General features: G+C 43.8%; 1 protein-coding gene across 2 annotated transcripts in view; it reads left to right on the forward strand.

The window, feature by feature from the left end:
• LOC119827622 (ubiquitin-conjugating enzyme E2 E2) overlaps positions 1 to 14,570 on the forward strand; it is a 268,294-nt gene that overhangs the window by 206,107 nt on the left and 47,617 nt on the right. The gene's annotated exons all lie outside the window — the stretch shown is intronic.

The raw sequence follows: 14,570 nt of genomic DNA on the forward strand, positions 1-14,570 counted from the left end.
CCTGGGTTCAAACGCTAATTCCAAATATGTGTTTATACATATATATGTATTTTTAATAGCCCATTAATGAAATTAACTTTTTTCATGCCTGACACAGTAAGAGTATAATACAGTCAGAGCATTGCACTGTCTTTTATTAAGATGAGGTGGCATACTTTAAAGTACTTTGTCATTCATCTCTGCTCCTGCCATTAGCACTTATTCTCCATTCTGGCAGAGGAGAGACCCTGAGGTCATTGGCTGTGTCTTTCAGTCACCTGGAAAAGTCCCATCTGCATATGCATGGGAAGAAACAGGCATCTGCGCTGTATTGACCTTAACCCCGTTGTCTGTAGTGAAGAGGCGAGCAGGCCTGCTTTTTGTCCTGCCCGGCTCCCGGCCGCCTGGCTAGCTTATGCCCCAAAATAACAACATGCAAACTGTATTCATTTAAACACTGCCTGGTCCATTAGTTTCAGCCTCTTACTGGCTAACTCTCTCTTGCTTTAACCCATATTTAGTAATCCGTGTAGCACCACAAGGTGGACGCTTACTGGGAAAGATTCAGCATGTCTGACCTGGTGGCTGGCTTCATGGCATCTGTCCCAGAGAGGAGAGGCATGATGATTGCCCAAGGCATCTGCCTCACTCCCAGCATCCTGTTCTGTCTACTCCACCCACCTATGTTCTGACCTATCAGGCCAAGCAGTTTCTTTATTAATTAACCAATGAAATCATCAGATAGATAGAAGACATACCTACATCAGTTGTCCATGGCCTTCCCCGCTCTTTGTTCTTGGCTTTCTTCCTTCCAGTCCACTGATGCCCAGAGAGCATTTGATGCCAAAAAAAAGTAGCGACTCCAGCAGCTTGTCAGCAAAGTGTGGGGGACAAATCAGGGTGTCAGGATTTGAGCTGGGAAGTCAACCCCAAACCTTTTACCACATTACCCAGCGTGCTTATGCAAGCCTACAGGACTGCTAGTGCCAAGGCCACCTAGACCCCGTTTGCTGGGTTTCCATGACAAAACCATAGTGAATCCCATGCTTCCTTTCCCCCTCTGCTGGACAGCAACCATTTGTCCTTCCATTCTACTTTGGAATAGCTTGTAAGTCACCTAGAGTACCTGCTGTCCTTGTAGGGGCATGAGTGCCTTCCTCTGGCAGCCCCTCAAGCTAGGGTACAGAGTAAAGAAGAGGAAATGTAGTTAGGGCTTGGGCTGCTTGTAAGTGTGACCTGTTCATCCACCTGTGTGACAACGGCTTTAGGTCAGGCAATACTAAAAGTAAGAAGTATTGAATTGGGTAAAAGAATTTGGTGTTTGAAGAGGCCTTGACGCAATGGGAGAATAAACCAAAATCGCAGAGATGGAGGGAACCGAAGAGATGGCTCAGAGTCTGAGTAGTGCCTGCTGCTCCTTCAGAAGTCCCAGGTTTGATTCCACATAGTGCTAAGTTGTCTAAAGCTCCAGTTCCCGGAGACCCAGCATGCTCTTCTGGCCTCCGTGGCTCTGCCTGCATGTGGTGCACAGACATGAATCCAGCCAAAATACCCATACACATAAAATAAAAATAAATCGATAGAGATGGCATTTGCCATGTCTAAGTATAAGAAGCATAAAAAAGTCATGATAATCAAGATGGAAAGGCGAGACCTCCTTTATAGTCATATAAATAGGATTTATGGGCTGGGAGGCTAGGGCTCTTGTACCTTTAAGGAGATGGTTTTAGGAGTGTTGTTACTGAGCTAGTCACCCCAGGAACTTCCATCAACCTTTGGAACAGGAGGGAGTTGTGAGCATTCTTGGTCAGCTGACTTTGTTCTCTGGTAGGGGTCCTCCGTGGGGTGCTCTCTGTTAGAATAGGAACTCAGGTGAGGCTTGGCAAGGTTTTCCAGCAGCATTGCATCAGCAATCTTCAGACCCAACAATCTTCAGACCCAACAATCTTCAGACCGTATACTCTGCACCAAACAATCCAGCACCACCCTGGAGGGCTTACCGTGAGATCAGGGCTCGTAAGGAATGCGCTATAGATAGATGTGCCAGGACCTCGGTGTGGACCAGCTCACACTTTATCCTGGATAACTGAGCGGGACAGAAGGAGAAACATGAAGCTGTTGGCTACACGGATGTAGATGTCTGATCTTCATGAGAAAAACCTGATTCACTTTGAAACAGCCCACTTTTGACTGGCTCCACTTCCAATACACTGGCTTCCCTTCATCCAAAGTGTCCAAAAAAAGCTGAATTACACGGAATCCTTCCGCTTGCAGAACTGAGCTGGACAGTCTGTACGGGAAAATTTGACTTTGGCAGCTGGAACCACAATTTAACAATTCATTTCCCAGAATCACATACGAAATTTGAAAAAGCAAAGTGTCACCTTCTAAGCTCCAGTTTCAGAGCTGGGTGTTGAAGGAGACAGCAGTTAGCCCCCACGAGGCTTTTGTTCACCTTTAAAGTGCATGTCCAGGCCTCTCCAGCCCCTCCTCCACCCCCAACCACCTTCAGGGTCACCTGTTTCCTTTGCCCCACCTCTCACCTGGCGCTTCTCTTCTGCTCAGTGCAACATGTCCTTGCCCTGTGAAAAGTGAAGTATCTATTTAGATGCCCATGCCAAAAATATCAGTCAAGGCGTGACATGTTGTTACTGCTGTTGTTGCTGCTGCAAGCTCTGTTTCAGTCCTTCAGTGAGAAAGATAACGTGCAGCAGAGCTAACTGCAACCTGGAGGTCTGGGAAGGAGCGAGAGCATTGTGTCCTGCTTTGTGAGCATAGTGAGGGCCGCATTAACCTGAAGACACCACATTCCAGTACCTAGGTTTTCAAAATCAGTTCATTTACTCAACAATAATAGTTCTCTGTGATGGTGCCTGTTGAATGGGCCTCTGTTAGGAATAGCACATTAATACCAAAAACGGGAGTGTAATAAACTGTTGGTATATCTAAATGGGTTTTAGTGCCATTTGTATTTTTGTACAAAGAAATAGTTTAGTGTTAGGATTCAGATATCTATTTATGAAGGAGAAGTAGCTTTGTATTTTGCTGGGGATTATATTTTCTTATTTATATTGTAAATATTTCCATTCTCAAAATTTGTGCTTATAAGATTTTAATTTTGCATTCTGCTATAGAATAAAAAGCAGCTGTAACAAGAAGGAAGAAGAAAATGTACCTATAATTTAATCACCAAAACAGACTATTCACACAGTTTCAGTCTGTCCCTTTGGAGATTGTGTGTGTGTGTGTGTGTGTGTGTGTGTGTGTGTGTGTGTGTGTGTGTGTATGTGCATGCTGATATGAATCATGCTGACACACGTGCACACACTTAACAGAACAGTTCCTCACTCTCCATGGCTTCATGATTGTTGTGTTTTTCTCCTAGTGCTACATATTTCCAGTGAGCATGTCACGGTATTACAGTTACAGAGCCACATAACACTCCATTGTATGACTGTACCAAAATAGACTGGTCTCCTGTGGGGTCCTGTCAGTACTTGTATTATAGTTGCTGATGTGGTGGCATCCTGATAATTAGCATTCTTTGTGTTCTTGTACATTTATTCCCTGAGGCTAAATTTGGTGATATGAAATTTCTGGGTGGGTAGATAAACTTGCACAGTTATAGAGTTTTTTTTTTCATAAAGGTTGACAAATTTACCCCCCAGAAAAGCTACAAGTTCACATCATGGCCATCGTCATGTGACAATGGGACAGAATTTCCCTTTTCTACCCTCAGGGTTGTTTTTTTTTTTATCTCTAAAAGTCTGAGGTATGAAAATGACACCCCCAGTTGTTCTAACCTGTGCTTACTTGACACCAGTAAGGGGTGGGATGGTTGGCATTTTCCTGTGTCCTCCTCCCCAGTTGTCCATTTGGTGAAAGAATGTCAAAGTACTTTTCTTGAAGGTCCCACTCCACATAAAACCACCAGGAGATGTAGTAACAGACTGTGTTAAATTCTTGTACCTGTACTCTTTCTTTAAAAGAAAACAAAACCAGAAAACACTTTGAAAGTATCAGACATTCTATCTAATGCCTTGTGTTCCAGAGACTTTAATAACACACATCTTAATTAAAGGGTGAGGCTAAATAACTGGTCAGCTGTTTCTCTGTAGAATAGAAACACATAGCTTCCTCTGCTTTCCCGGGGAGCTGTGAATTTTATACAATAGGAGTGAGCTTTCGTGTCCTTGGCAATTAAGTCTGCCTGTTATTTATACCTGTTCAGGCAGCCTGTCCACACAGCAGGCATGCTGTGTCAGTATTCACACCCATTACTAGTAACTATCTTTATAGGCAACAGTAGGTATCAGTGGACATTCTCCAAAAGGCAATGGTAAAGTGTATACCTAGGGTATTTTTTAAACAATATTAAAATTACATATATACATAGTATTTGTATATGCAAAATTAAGAAAACTACCAAGGTATCAGTGAAATGACCCAATACGTAAAGGTGCTTGCCACCAAGTGTGGCAGCCTGAATGTGACCCCTGAGACCCACACAGGAGGAGAAAAACAATTCATGCAAGTTATTTTTTTGTCTCCACTTATGCCTTGGTACAGACATGCACACATGCATGCACGTGTGTGTGAGCACACACACACACACAGACACACTAAATAAATAAATGTTAGGGTGTGATTAAATTTTTTAAAGAATAACATTAAAAAGCCTTTTTAAATGTAGTTTTTTATTAAAGTTGCCAAGTACATGTTAAACTACATCTGAGTCAATCTGGACAGTGGTTTCCTTTTTCAGATCTAAACAAGTTGTTTGGTAATGGAAAGATGTTAACTATGCTAGAACAACAGAAGAGATTGCTGGCCTCACTGAGGAATACATGTATGTATTTATGGTTCTTGTTAGGTTTTGCTTTAAAGGACTGGGTGAAAACGACTCCCTGGGAAAAGGAAGGTATCAGTTAGTAAGAAATAGTGACACCAGCATTTGCAAGCCCAGGGGACTCTAACTAAAGCTCAGAAAGGAGCTGTGGAGCCACCTCCTGCCTAGGCGATTGCGCTCTGCCTGCCGTTACTGCCGTTGCCATTACTGCACACACACAAGAAAGGGTGTCTGTGCCTCCTGTCATTCTCACAAAGAACTGGTGTAAAGCCAGCTGCCAACTCCTGAACACCAGCCTTGCATAGAGAACAGATGGTTGTCATGAAGTCACATGAGTTTATAAATTGTTTTTTGAAGTTTGGCCAGGACCCAGTCCCTTCTATGTATTGAATTGACTGCTTGCAATCTCTCTTTGAATGTCGACAGTCATCTCAAACTATTGACCACAAGCCCTCACTGCATCCCAGCAGACCACATCACCCGTCTTCCCTTCTTTTCAGTGGCCTCACCTCTTTCCTATTGGCTCAGACTGAAACCTTGCAGTCTTCCTGGATCCTCTCATGCACACCATCCCAGGCCAGTCCTGACTCAGTCCTCATCACCTCCCCCTCTTGTCTGGTCTCTGCCTTTGCAAAGCCTGACCATACCCAGCTCCATGTAATGGTGGAGGTCTCTGTGTAGCTGTTCTCTGTTTCAAACCCTCCAGGGGCTTCCAGCTGGTTGAATGAACACCAGAGTCTCGGGTACAGAGTCCCTGCCCTCGCCCCCAGCCAGGCGCCCACACCTGCTGCTTCTGTAGACCCTTGCGTTTGTTCTTCCTTCTTCCTGTTTTTGAATTTTCCCAGAAATGTATCTGCCTCACGCCACTCCCCCTCCACTTCTATTCAAACGCCACCTCAAAGAGGCTTTCCTGTGTGATAAATTCCAGTGTCCCTCAGTTCCCTGAAACCTGCTTACTGTGACTTTCGGATGTGACTTTTGGCTTTAGCATTTCTTGCTCGTGCATTATGTATGTCTTTGTCTGTTGTTTCCCTTCCTGCAGTTCTCACCAAAACTCCATAAAGACAGGTTTTCTGTCTGGGAAATCATACAAGTCATCTGGAAGGAAAATGTGGATAATTTCCCACTTTGTAGATAAGAAAACCAAGGCCTTTGAAGGTTAAGTGGCCGCAGGAAATGGTAGCTCAGCTGGAACCCAGCACAATTCCAAACTGAGTTTTTCGTATATCCTTGGAGAAGGACTGCTTCTTTTATTGTTTTTGTTTTACTTTTGTTTTTTTCAAGTCAAAGTTTCTCTATATAGCATCTCTGGCTGCTCACTTTCTGGACCAGGTTGGCTTCGAACTCACAGAGATCTGCCCGCCTCTACAGTATTAAAGGCACATGCCACCACTGCGTGACTTGAGGACCGCTTCTTAAATTCCATGTTCTGGGTCAGCTAATTACATCACACTATTCAGAGAAGGCAAGTCAAGAGCTGATCCAGGGAAGCAAGACTATTTAAAAGAGAGTTTGGGTGCCTGTTCTGGAATTTTCCAAGAGCTTTTCTTTCCAGAAGCGTGGGAAGAAGGACGTTGGAGAGAAGCCTTGGTGGTCAAGAGGACCTGCTGCTCCTGCAGCAGTTCCCAACACACACATCCAACAGCTCACAGCTGCCTGAAACTCAAGCTCCGGGAGAGCCAGCATCCTCTCTGGCCTTTGCCTGGCACACATACATAAAATTAAATCAAAAAGCTTTTTCTGAAAAGGCATGGGAGTCAGGCATGTTGGTGCACACCTTTTCCCAGCACTCAGGAGGCAGAGGCAGGTGGATCTTGTGAACTCAAGGTCAGCCTGGTTTACATCGTGAGTCCCAAGACAGCCAGGGCTACATAGAGAGAGCCTAGCCAAAAAGAAAAAGATGAGGGACTCTAATTTGCAAAGACTGTGACAAAAAATTATGTTGAATGCTTAGGTACTGATTTCTGAAAACCATAAAACCATTTCCTGTTTCACAGGCTGTTTTCATATTTCATTAATATCCAAACCACCTTGCATTCTCAGAATCACGACTGGTGGCGGGGGGGGAGTGGGGGGGAGCACTGCTCACATTTTGTGGTCAGTAGTACTTAGATCTATGCTTCTCTCTAGGACTTGGGGCAGGGTATTGTCTGGTTTAGCTGTAGTTATACCCCACCTAGGCTCCTTTTTTGACAAACCCCAGGAAATGTCATGCTGGCCTTCAATGTGTAAAATGTTTAAATTGATGTGATCATCAAAAGTAGAACAAGATAGGTCCATCTGTGTGCCTGCCATCTAGTTCTCAGAGGGAAGAGGCAGGAGGACCGTGAGTTTGATGCCAACCTGGACCATCTATAGTGAGAGGCTGTTTCAAATATAATTAATTAATATTTCTGTCTTCATGCTTTTCAGAACTGTGCACATAGTAACTATATTTGTAATACACCTTCCTACAAAAAAAAAAAAAGACCAGCACTCCAGGATTGGATGTCAGACATTCAGAGAATACCAACTTTATTGATATAAACCAAATTAAATATACCTGTAAGATAATAGGACATCAGCCACTTGACTGAGAGAAAATTGGCATTTGTGTATCTTGGAGGGACGGCCTGTATACTAGCTTTCTATAGTATGTCACAGCCTGTAGTTTGGGGGAGTTTAGCCTCTAATAAGATGCTGATTGCCCAAGCCAGTGTCATCTTTTTAGACCATGTCTACTCAGCCCCTCTGAGCCCTGTGAGCTGGCATTGACTGTTATTACTGCCAGTATAACTGTGCTAAGGCCCTCCTCCATGGGCAGTTCTGTGAGCAGGAGACAGGGAGACATTCAGGTATGTGGGGAGTAAGAGGCTTCTCTGCCTCTGGGACTAGGAAAAGATGGCCAGTCACCTCTCAGAAAGGTGGCTTTCCAAGAGGAACACCCTCCCCATGCTTGACTAGACTAACTCTTTACATTAATGTCTTCAGTGTCCCACATACAATAGCTAGTAAGTGGCCTGCTTGTCAGTCCCAGGAAACATTCTTTTATGAAAGTCCTTGAGTTATAGACTGATTGGACTGGTCTTACAAAGAGAAACTCTTTCACTTTAACTAGGTTGAAGAAGCTTCAAATTTGGTGTTTCCTCAACCTTGTGAGAAAGGCCCCTGGGCCCTGATCAAGACTTTGCTGGGGAAACCCTCCCCTGCTTGGGATAGAGTTGTTGCCTTGGGGAAACCTTTCCCCCAGAGCAGGGCTGTAACAGCTGCATTTGGAGGGACTTTGTGGTCCTCTTTGACTCCTGACTGCCAGGATCCCTTTCTACTGGAGCTGTAATGCTTACAGGTATAAGCTGGCCACATGCAGGTATTATACGGTCTTTGCCTCATAGGAAATAAGGAGAAACAGGGTCGGGGGGGGGGGGAGGATGGTGGTGAATGGCATGAACTTTGGGTACATTTTATTATAGTCTCAGTATGTCAGCAGAGACGGGACCAATTTTCTGAGGTTGTTTGTGTTTTAAAATCTCCGTTTTAATGCTAATTTATAAAGACACTCCTGAACCCCCTACTCTCAGGCCTTTATTCTTTATAAACAAGTGAGGTACAGCCCAGGAGCATGCAGGCAGGAAGGCACTTAGGCACAAGGTAGTACGGTGGCCGAGGCCAGAAGAGCAGCAAGGCTAAGCTGCGAGACTCAGAGCAAGAGTGGTCCTGTTTGAGTTCTTTCCTTCCTTTATCCCGGAAGTGCACAGCCTGTAGCCATCCAGATGCTGAGCACACCGAGCGGAGCAAGAGGGGGCCCTTCCAGGGTAGAGTTCGCATCCAGGGTGATAGAATAGGCCTTTCTCAACTTGGGCATTTGACAAATCAAGACATTTGAGCATAACTGTGTGCTGTGGAACAATGCCCCTTGTGATATAGTATACATAATGGCATCCCTGGCTCCTGCCCACAATATGCCAATATTAATTTCTTCTTGCCTCCTTGGGACAAAGAGAAATATCTCTAGTTGCCAAATGTTCCTTGGACGAGCAGTATCGTGATCATGCCTGGCTGGCAACCATTGTGTTCCGTTGTCAATTTTGTCTATTGGCAACTGACTCGAGACATTCGTGAGGACTCCGGCTTCCGATCTCAGTGATAAAATGGCATTGCCTCTGAGGAACTCACTGGCACCCGCTAGGACGTGCTCAGAATGCCCAGCTGACAGGCCAGAAGTTCAGGTTAGAGACGTGCTTGAGAGTCAGTAGATAGGGATTTGGGCATTTTTAGACCCAGGAATCTGACCATAGACGTGCTGATTTGACCCACACTGATTTCTTTCATCTGTACATTTCCAGAATGAATTTCCCAAAGGGAACATCAATTATTGGAAAAACTGATAAAGTAACATTTTCTCCCTTTCATGTTCTCAGTTCTTGGAGATTAGAAAGATATTTTTCATGTGAAGTATTGTTGCTGGCAGCCTTATACAGCATTACGTAAAATATCTTAGTAAAAGAAATAGCTTAATGCTAATAAATTTTGAAAACAACTGGACCCAGCAGATAATTCCTACAGGTTTCCAAATCAGTCTTTAGTAATTTACTTTAAAGTAATGCCCTGCTGTTCAAGTTGGTCTCAGCAGGGCTGGACTGCATGACCTTTCTCGGGCTTTCTGTTTCAAAAACAGACATCACAGGAAACTTAACCTTACAGCTAGGAAGCGATTACAGTTATGATCCTATAGCTAGTAAGTCCCAGGCCAGGGACCTCCCACCTCCTGAATCCCCCAGCTTGTCACCCCCTATCTTTCTGAGCCAGGAGACCCTCCAGGTCATAGTGCTAGACAGATCACCCTGGCACCCTTTTCTGAGGCAAATGGAACATGCATGTTTGGCTTCTGTTCTGGGTAAGAATTAAGTAAGAGTTAAATAAGGATTTTGTTTTGTTTTGGTATTTACCAAATTATAGACCTGTGTATGTACAGTGGTTGCCATGTACCTAACTTACCTCTGTCCTGTGGTGTGAAAAACATCAGTGTGTCAAGGAAAAAGTGCGGAGCGGAGTATGTCCATTACAAGGTATTTTCTTTTCCATTCGTTTTCTTACTTCCTTTCTTCCTTGAAAATTTTCTACTTTAGCAATTTACTTCGGAAACAAAAATATTACATTTTTAAGATAGTTTTTAAAAAGCAAAGCATGCACTGGCATGCACACATCCCAAGGGCCGTACAGTGTTGTTAATGCTCATTGCCCCATTGCCCATTCTGTTTTCCATATTGTCTTACTGCGTGTCCAGAAGTCTGTCCCATGCATGTGGATCACTATCATGCTTGCATAATACTTTGTCGATGTGTGCTTTGTCACCCCAGCAGTCTCCTGTGATGGGTAATTTTTCTGATTTTGCATTTCATCAAAAGCAATGTTTCACTGAGTATCTCTGCAGGGGAGTGAGGGAGGTGTACAAAATATAAACAGGATAAAAATCCTAGAACCAGAATCAGTAGGTTACTCTCTCAGGTATTAAACTGAGCAGTTGCAACATTGCTCATCAAAAACGTGTGAGCCACTCCAACAAGGAGGAAAGAGTGTATTATAATTACATTGTTCGTGCTGAGAAATGCCTTGTCAAAAGCTGTGCTGCCTCAGCACCTCATTACAGCCTCCAGACTTGTAAAACGTAGGCAGCACAACCCTTTCCAACTTAGTAGATTTTTAGTTGTTTGTAGTCTGATTTATGTAGCCCAAGCTAGCCTCAGACTCACTGTATTGCTGAGGATGCCCTTGAACTCCTCCTCATCCTCTAGCCCCTGTCTCTAGAGTGCTGGGATCACAGGTGTGCTCTACCACACCCAACTTGGACTTGGTATTTTCATAACAAAAACAGACAGCTCATAAGACATGGCATCACAGCCATGTCCACCCAGCAGTCCTGACTGCCTGTACGAAAGAACATCAGGATAAGAGGGACTAGACAGGAATACGTGATTCAGCAGGGGTGATTAAGACTGGGTTATAGGCTATGAAAACGATCTCAATGACATCTACTCACATGTGAGTGTCACACATAAGCATAAACATGAAAAAAGAGCCTTATCCACAGTCTGTAGGCCTGCTGTGTCTTATCCACAGATGATTTCCTGCCCACAGGGCACAGGGCCCTATGCGGTCTTCTCACCTCACTACGCTGTTTCTGTCTGACGTCTGGAATCCTGTGCTTTCCTGACACACGTCCCATCTGGATACATTCCTCAGTCCTCATCTTCAGGGTTCTCGCCCATGTCTCCTGACAACTTTACACAAATACATGATCCACTGCATTTTCTCCCTCCCCTCCTCCAGCTCAGTAAAAGCAAAACCTACCCATCCTGCAGATGATAGGGTTGATGGAACAAAGGGATATTCCTCCTTCTCATATCGGAACATTTTTGGATCTGTTTTTGCTCTGCTGGCTTTTTTGTATCTAATAGTAATAGGATTCAGTAAGCGTGCATTCTGCGATTCCTCTCGCCTTGCCTTGTCTCCGCTCTGATCTTTTTCCCACGGAATTAGATACACTCTGAAGACATGAGCTTTCTGTTCTGCAGAGACAGCTGCTATAGTGGCATTCAGAAGACTACACAGAACTTAATACGCTTCTCTTTAAAACCTCAGGTGGTAGCACAGTTCATCTTCAAGTGCTTAAAATTGTAGATGCTGGCATCTTACATGGCTGTCTCAACAAGAAATTAATCAATCTTAAAGGAGTTTGTTTCTTTACTTCCATCTTGTTAGAAATTGTATGTTCTTAGTTTCTTTAAAGTATCTAGGCAATGCTATAAGCAGACCATCTGCGACACAAATGATAAACAAACATTGGCATCTCTCAGCGTTGGTTTGGATAACCCCTCCGTGTGCAGGCAAAACTTTGTAGAACAAGATAAGAATCCAGGAATGAAGTGTTTCTTCCTGTGGATATTATCCCCTGCAATATAAACATGCTTAATTTTCTATACTTAATTTTTATAACTTCAGAGTTTGAAGTCACATCATAAAAGCTTAATAGACAAGCTCATTTTTCTAAGCTAAACTTAGCGCACGTGTGTGAGCTTTGTCCTTGTCTCGACCTGTGCATGTTGCACAACTAGTACTTAGTTTTATTTGAACAGCAAATTACTAAAGGGAGAGACCCATATGTAGTAGAATAGAAAAGCAAACTGCCATATTTATATAATGAATAGTGGTGAAATTAAAATGTAGAAGAATTTGCAACTCATGAACCTCACAAGTATGACATTCAAAGAAAGAAGCCATAGATAATTGATTCATGTCATATATGAGTCAAGGAACAGAAAGACTAACGGATAGAAGCAGGAAGCAGAGTGCTGGCCACCGTTAGGGTTGGTGGTGATAGGGAAGAGGCACAAGGAGGATTCTGGGACTGTCATGTTCAGGGTCTCATTCTAGGCAGTGGGTGCTTGGCTGTGTGGTCTTCATAATGCTTTAGTTGCATATGAGCTTGACCAGAACAGCGAGAACTGCCTGTGGGATAAGCGAAGGATCTGACAGCCCCAGGGGTGTAACTGGCTGACAGAGCACCCACATTCATGGAAACTGCATGAGACCCTGGATGTGATGTGACTTCAGTCCTTCAAAGGACTGAGGCCCTTAGTACTGTGTCTGCATCCTGTGTCTGCCCCGTCTCCTCACAGTGAAGCACTGTTAGAAAGGACTTGGAATCCCACATCATTTCCTTCGTTGTCGGCTTCCATGCTTAGACCCAGCTGACCACAATGTCATTTTTTGAGGTATAAAAAATAATCTCTTTGAGAATCCTTTCTAGAGTATTGTTTAAACCCATAACATTCTTCTTGTTAATAAAAGAAACAGAACTTAATATAATTGAGTTGAGTAGAGCTGAAAGCCTTTGCTCTTTGCCATCTGATAATATGTTATTGTCATTTACTGTAGAATGATTCTCTTACTTGCCCTGCGCTTTCCTGGAAAGGTCTTTTGTCCTCTAAAATTTATTTCTGGATCTGTTTAAACCTATGAAATGATTCTAATCACAATATTTTGAAATATTAAAAAGTAAAGAGTGCCTGTTTGGAAAAACAATGACCAAGCGCAGCCCTGGTCCTCGTGGAATGTAGTACCATGGGAGATGGATGTGCCAACCACTGCCCTGTGGATTGCAGCATCGCCATCTAGAGCAGACCCCGAGTCCATCTGAGGCATCAGCAAGGTCTTGAGAGAAGATGTTCAGACCAGGACCTGAGGAGAATGTGTTCGTTCTAGTCTCCCCTAGCAGCTAACACACACCCACATGCATAAGCTGCAGAGTTCAGTAACTGCTTCTTTGCTTCGCTAATAGATTGATTCTGCTGAAATCAGGTTTGAAAACAGAGGGAACAGAATTGTGACTTCTCTCCACCTCCAGGACTCTCACTTGTCTGGGCTGTGCTCACCTTTAAGCACTAACAAATGAGTTTGTGCTAGCACGTGTTTGAAGCTTGTTAGGGTTAAGTAACTAACCAGCACAGGTAACTAACCAGCACGGGCAACTCTGTCTAGAATCAAAGCCCACTGTCTGTCATATCCACACCTCCTAAGACTAGACATCCCAAACTGCCTGCATTAAGTTAAGACTTAAATACAAAGTTTTTAGTTTTTTAATTAGTAAATATATTCATATGTCCTAAAAAGAATACTATTTATTCACCCAATAAGCCTACACACATGCGTGCACACACACACACACACACACACACGCACGCACACGCACGCACCCTACTAAATGTGTATAGTGGTTGGTACCCTGGATATTCTAAAGCAGTAGTTCTTGACCTGTGGGTTGTAACCGGTTCCCTCTAGAGGTCAGACAACCCATCCATACGGGACTCATATCAGATAGCCTGCATATCAGGTACTTACATTGTGGTTCATGACAGTTGTAAAGTCACAGTTATGAAGTAGCAGTAACAATAATTCTGTGGTTGGGGGGTCAGCACAGCATGAGTGTGGACTTTCACATCTGTGTGTGAGGTCTGAGGACCTGAAAGAATGGGGTGGACAGGGCTAAGGATGTAGACAGCCCTGCTTCACTTTTAGTGTTCTAGTATACACAAATGAAGCAAAGAAGCAGTGGTCCAAGGAAGGTTGTTTGGTTCAAAAAAACATGTAAATAAACGTCAGTAAGTACATACTCAGTATTAACATCCCTTTCCTAGGACAGACCAGTTTAAACACAATTGCCTGGTACGTACTAAAGGTTAGATCTGGGGAAGCAGGAAAGCAAGGCAGAAGGCCATATCCAGATTCAGGGTACACTGACCAGACAGGCTTCTATAGCTGTGTTCTGACGTCTAACAAGAATGAGCATGTCTTATAAGTTGAATGCAAATATTTGTCAAAGGAGTCACGAAATCATATCCAAGAATAGTCCAGGGAACAAGATGCTCCTGAGGTCACGGCCGTCTACCTTTCTCCTGGAGCCTCTCACCGCTCCCCGAGGCACCGTTCACCATGCGTCATTCTTGGGACTGTGACACATGAGGAACTGTATTAAAAGACTGCAGCAATGGGAAGGTTGAGACAACTGTTCTAAAGGAATTGACATGCCCTACTCTCAAATAATGGTCAGTCTATATGAGAGAAAGATGCGCACACACAGACGTGTCCAAGTAATGTTAGAGCGGTTCAGAAAAGTTGGGTGCTGTGACCTGGGATAGGCAGGGGAGAGATTACCACAGAGGACAGAGTGTTTTCATGGGCGATAGAAACCAGTGGGTCTCGGAGG

Source organism: Arvicola amphibius, chromosome 12 (assembly GCF_903992535.2).
Source record: "Arvicola amphibius chromosome 12, mArvAmp1.2, whole genome shotgun sequence".
NCBI lineage: Eukaryota > Metazoa > Chordata > Mammalia > Rodentia > Cricetidae > Arvicola > Arvicola amphibius.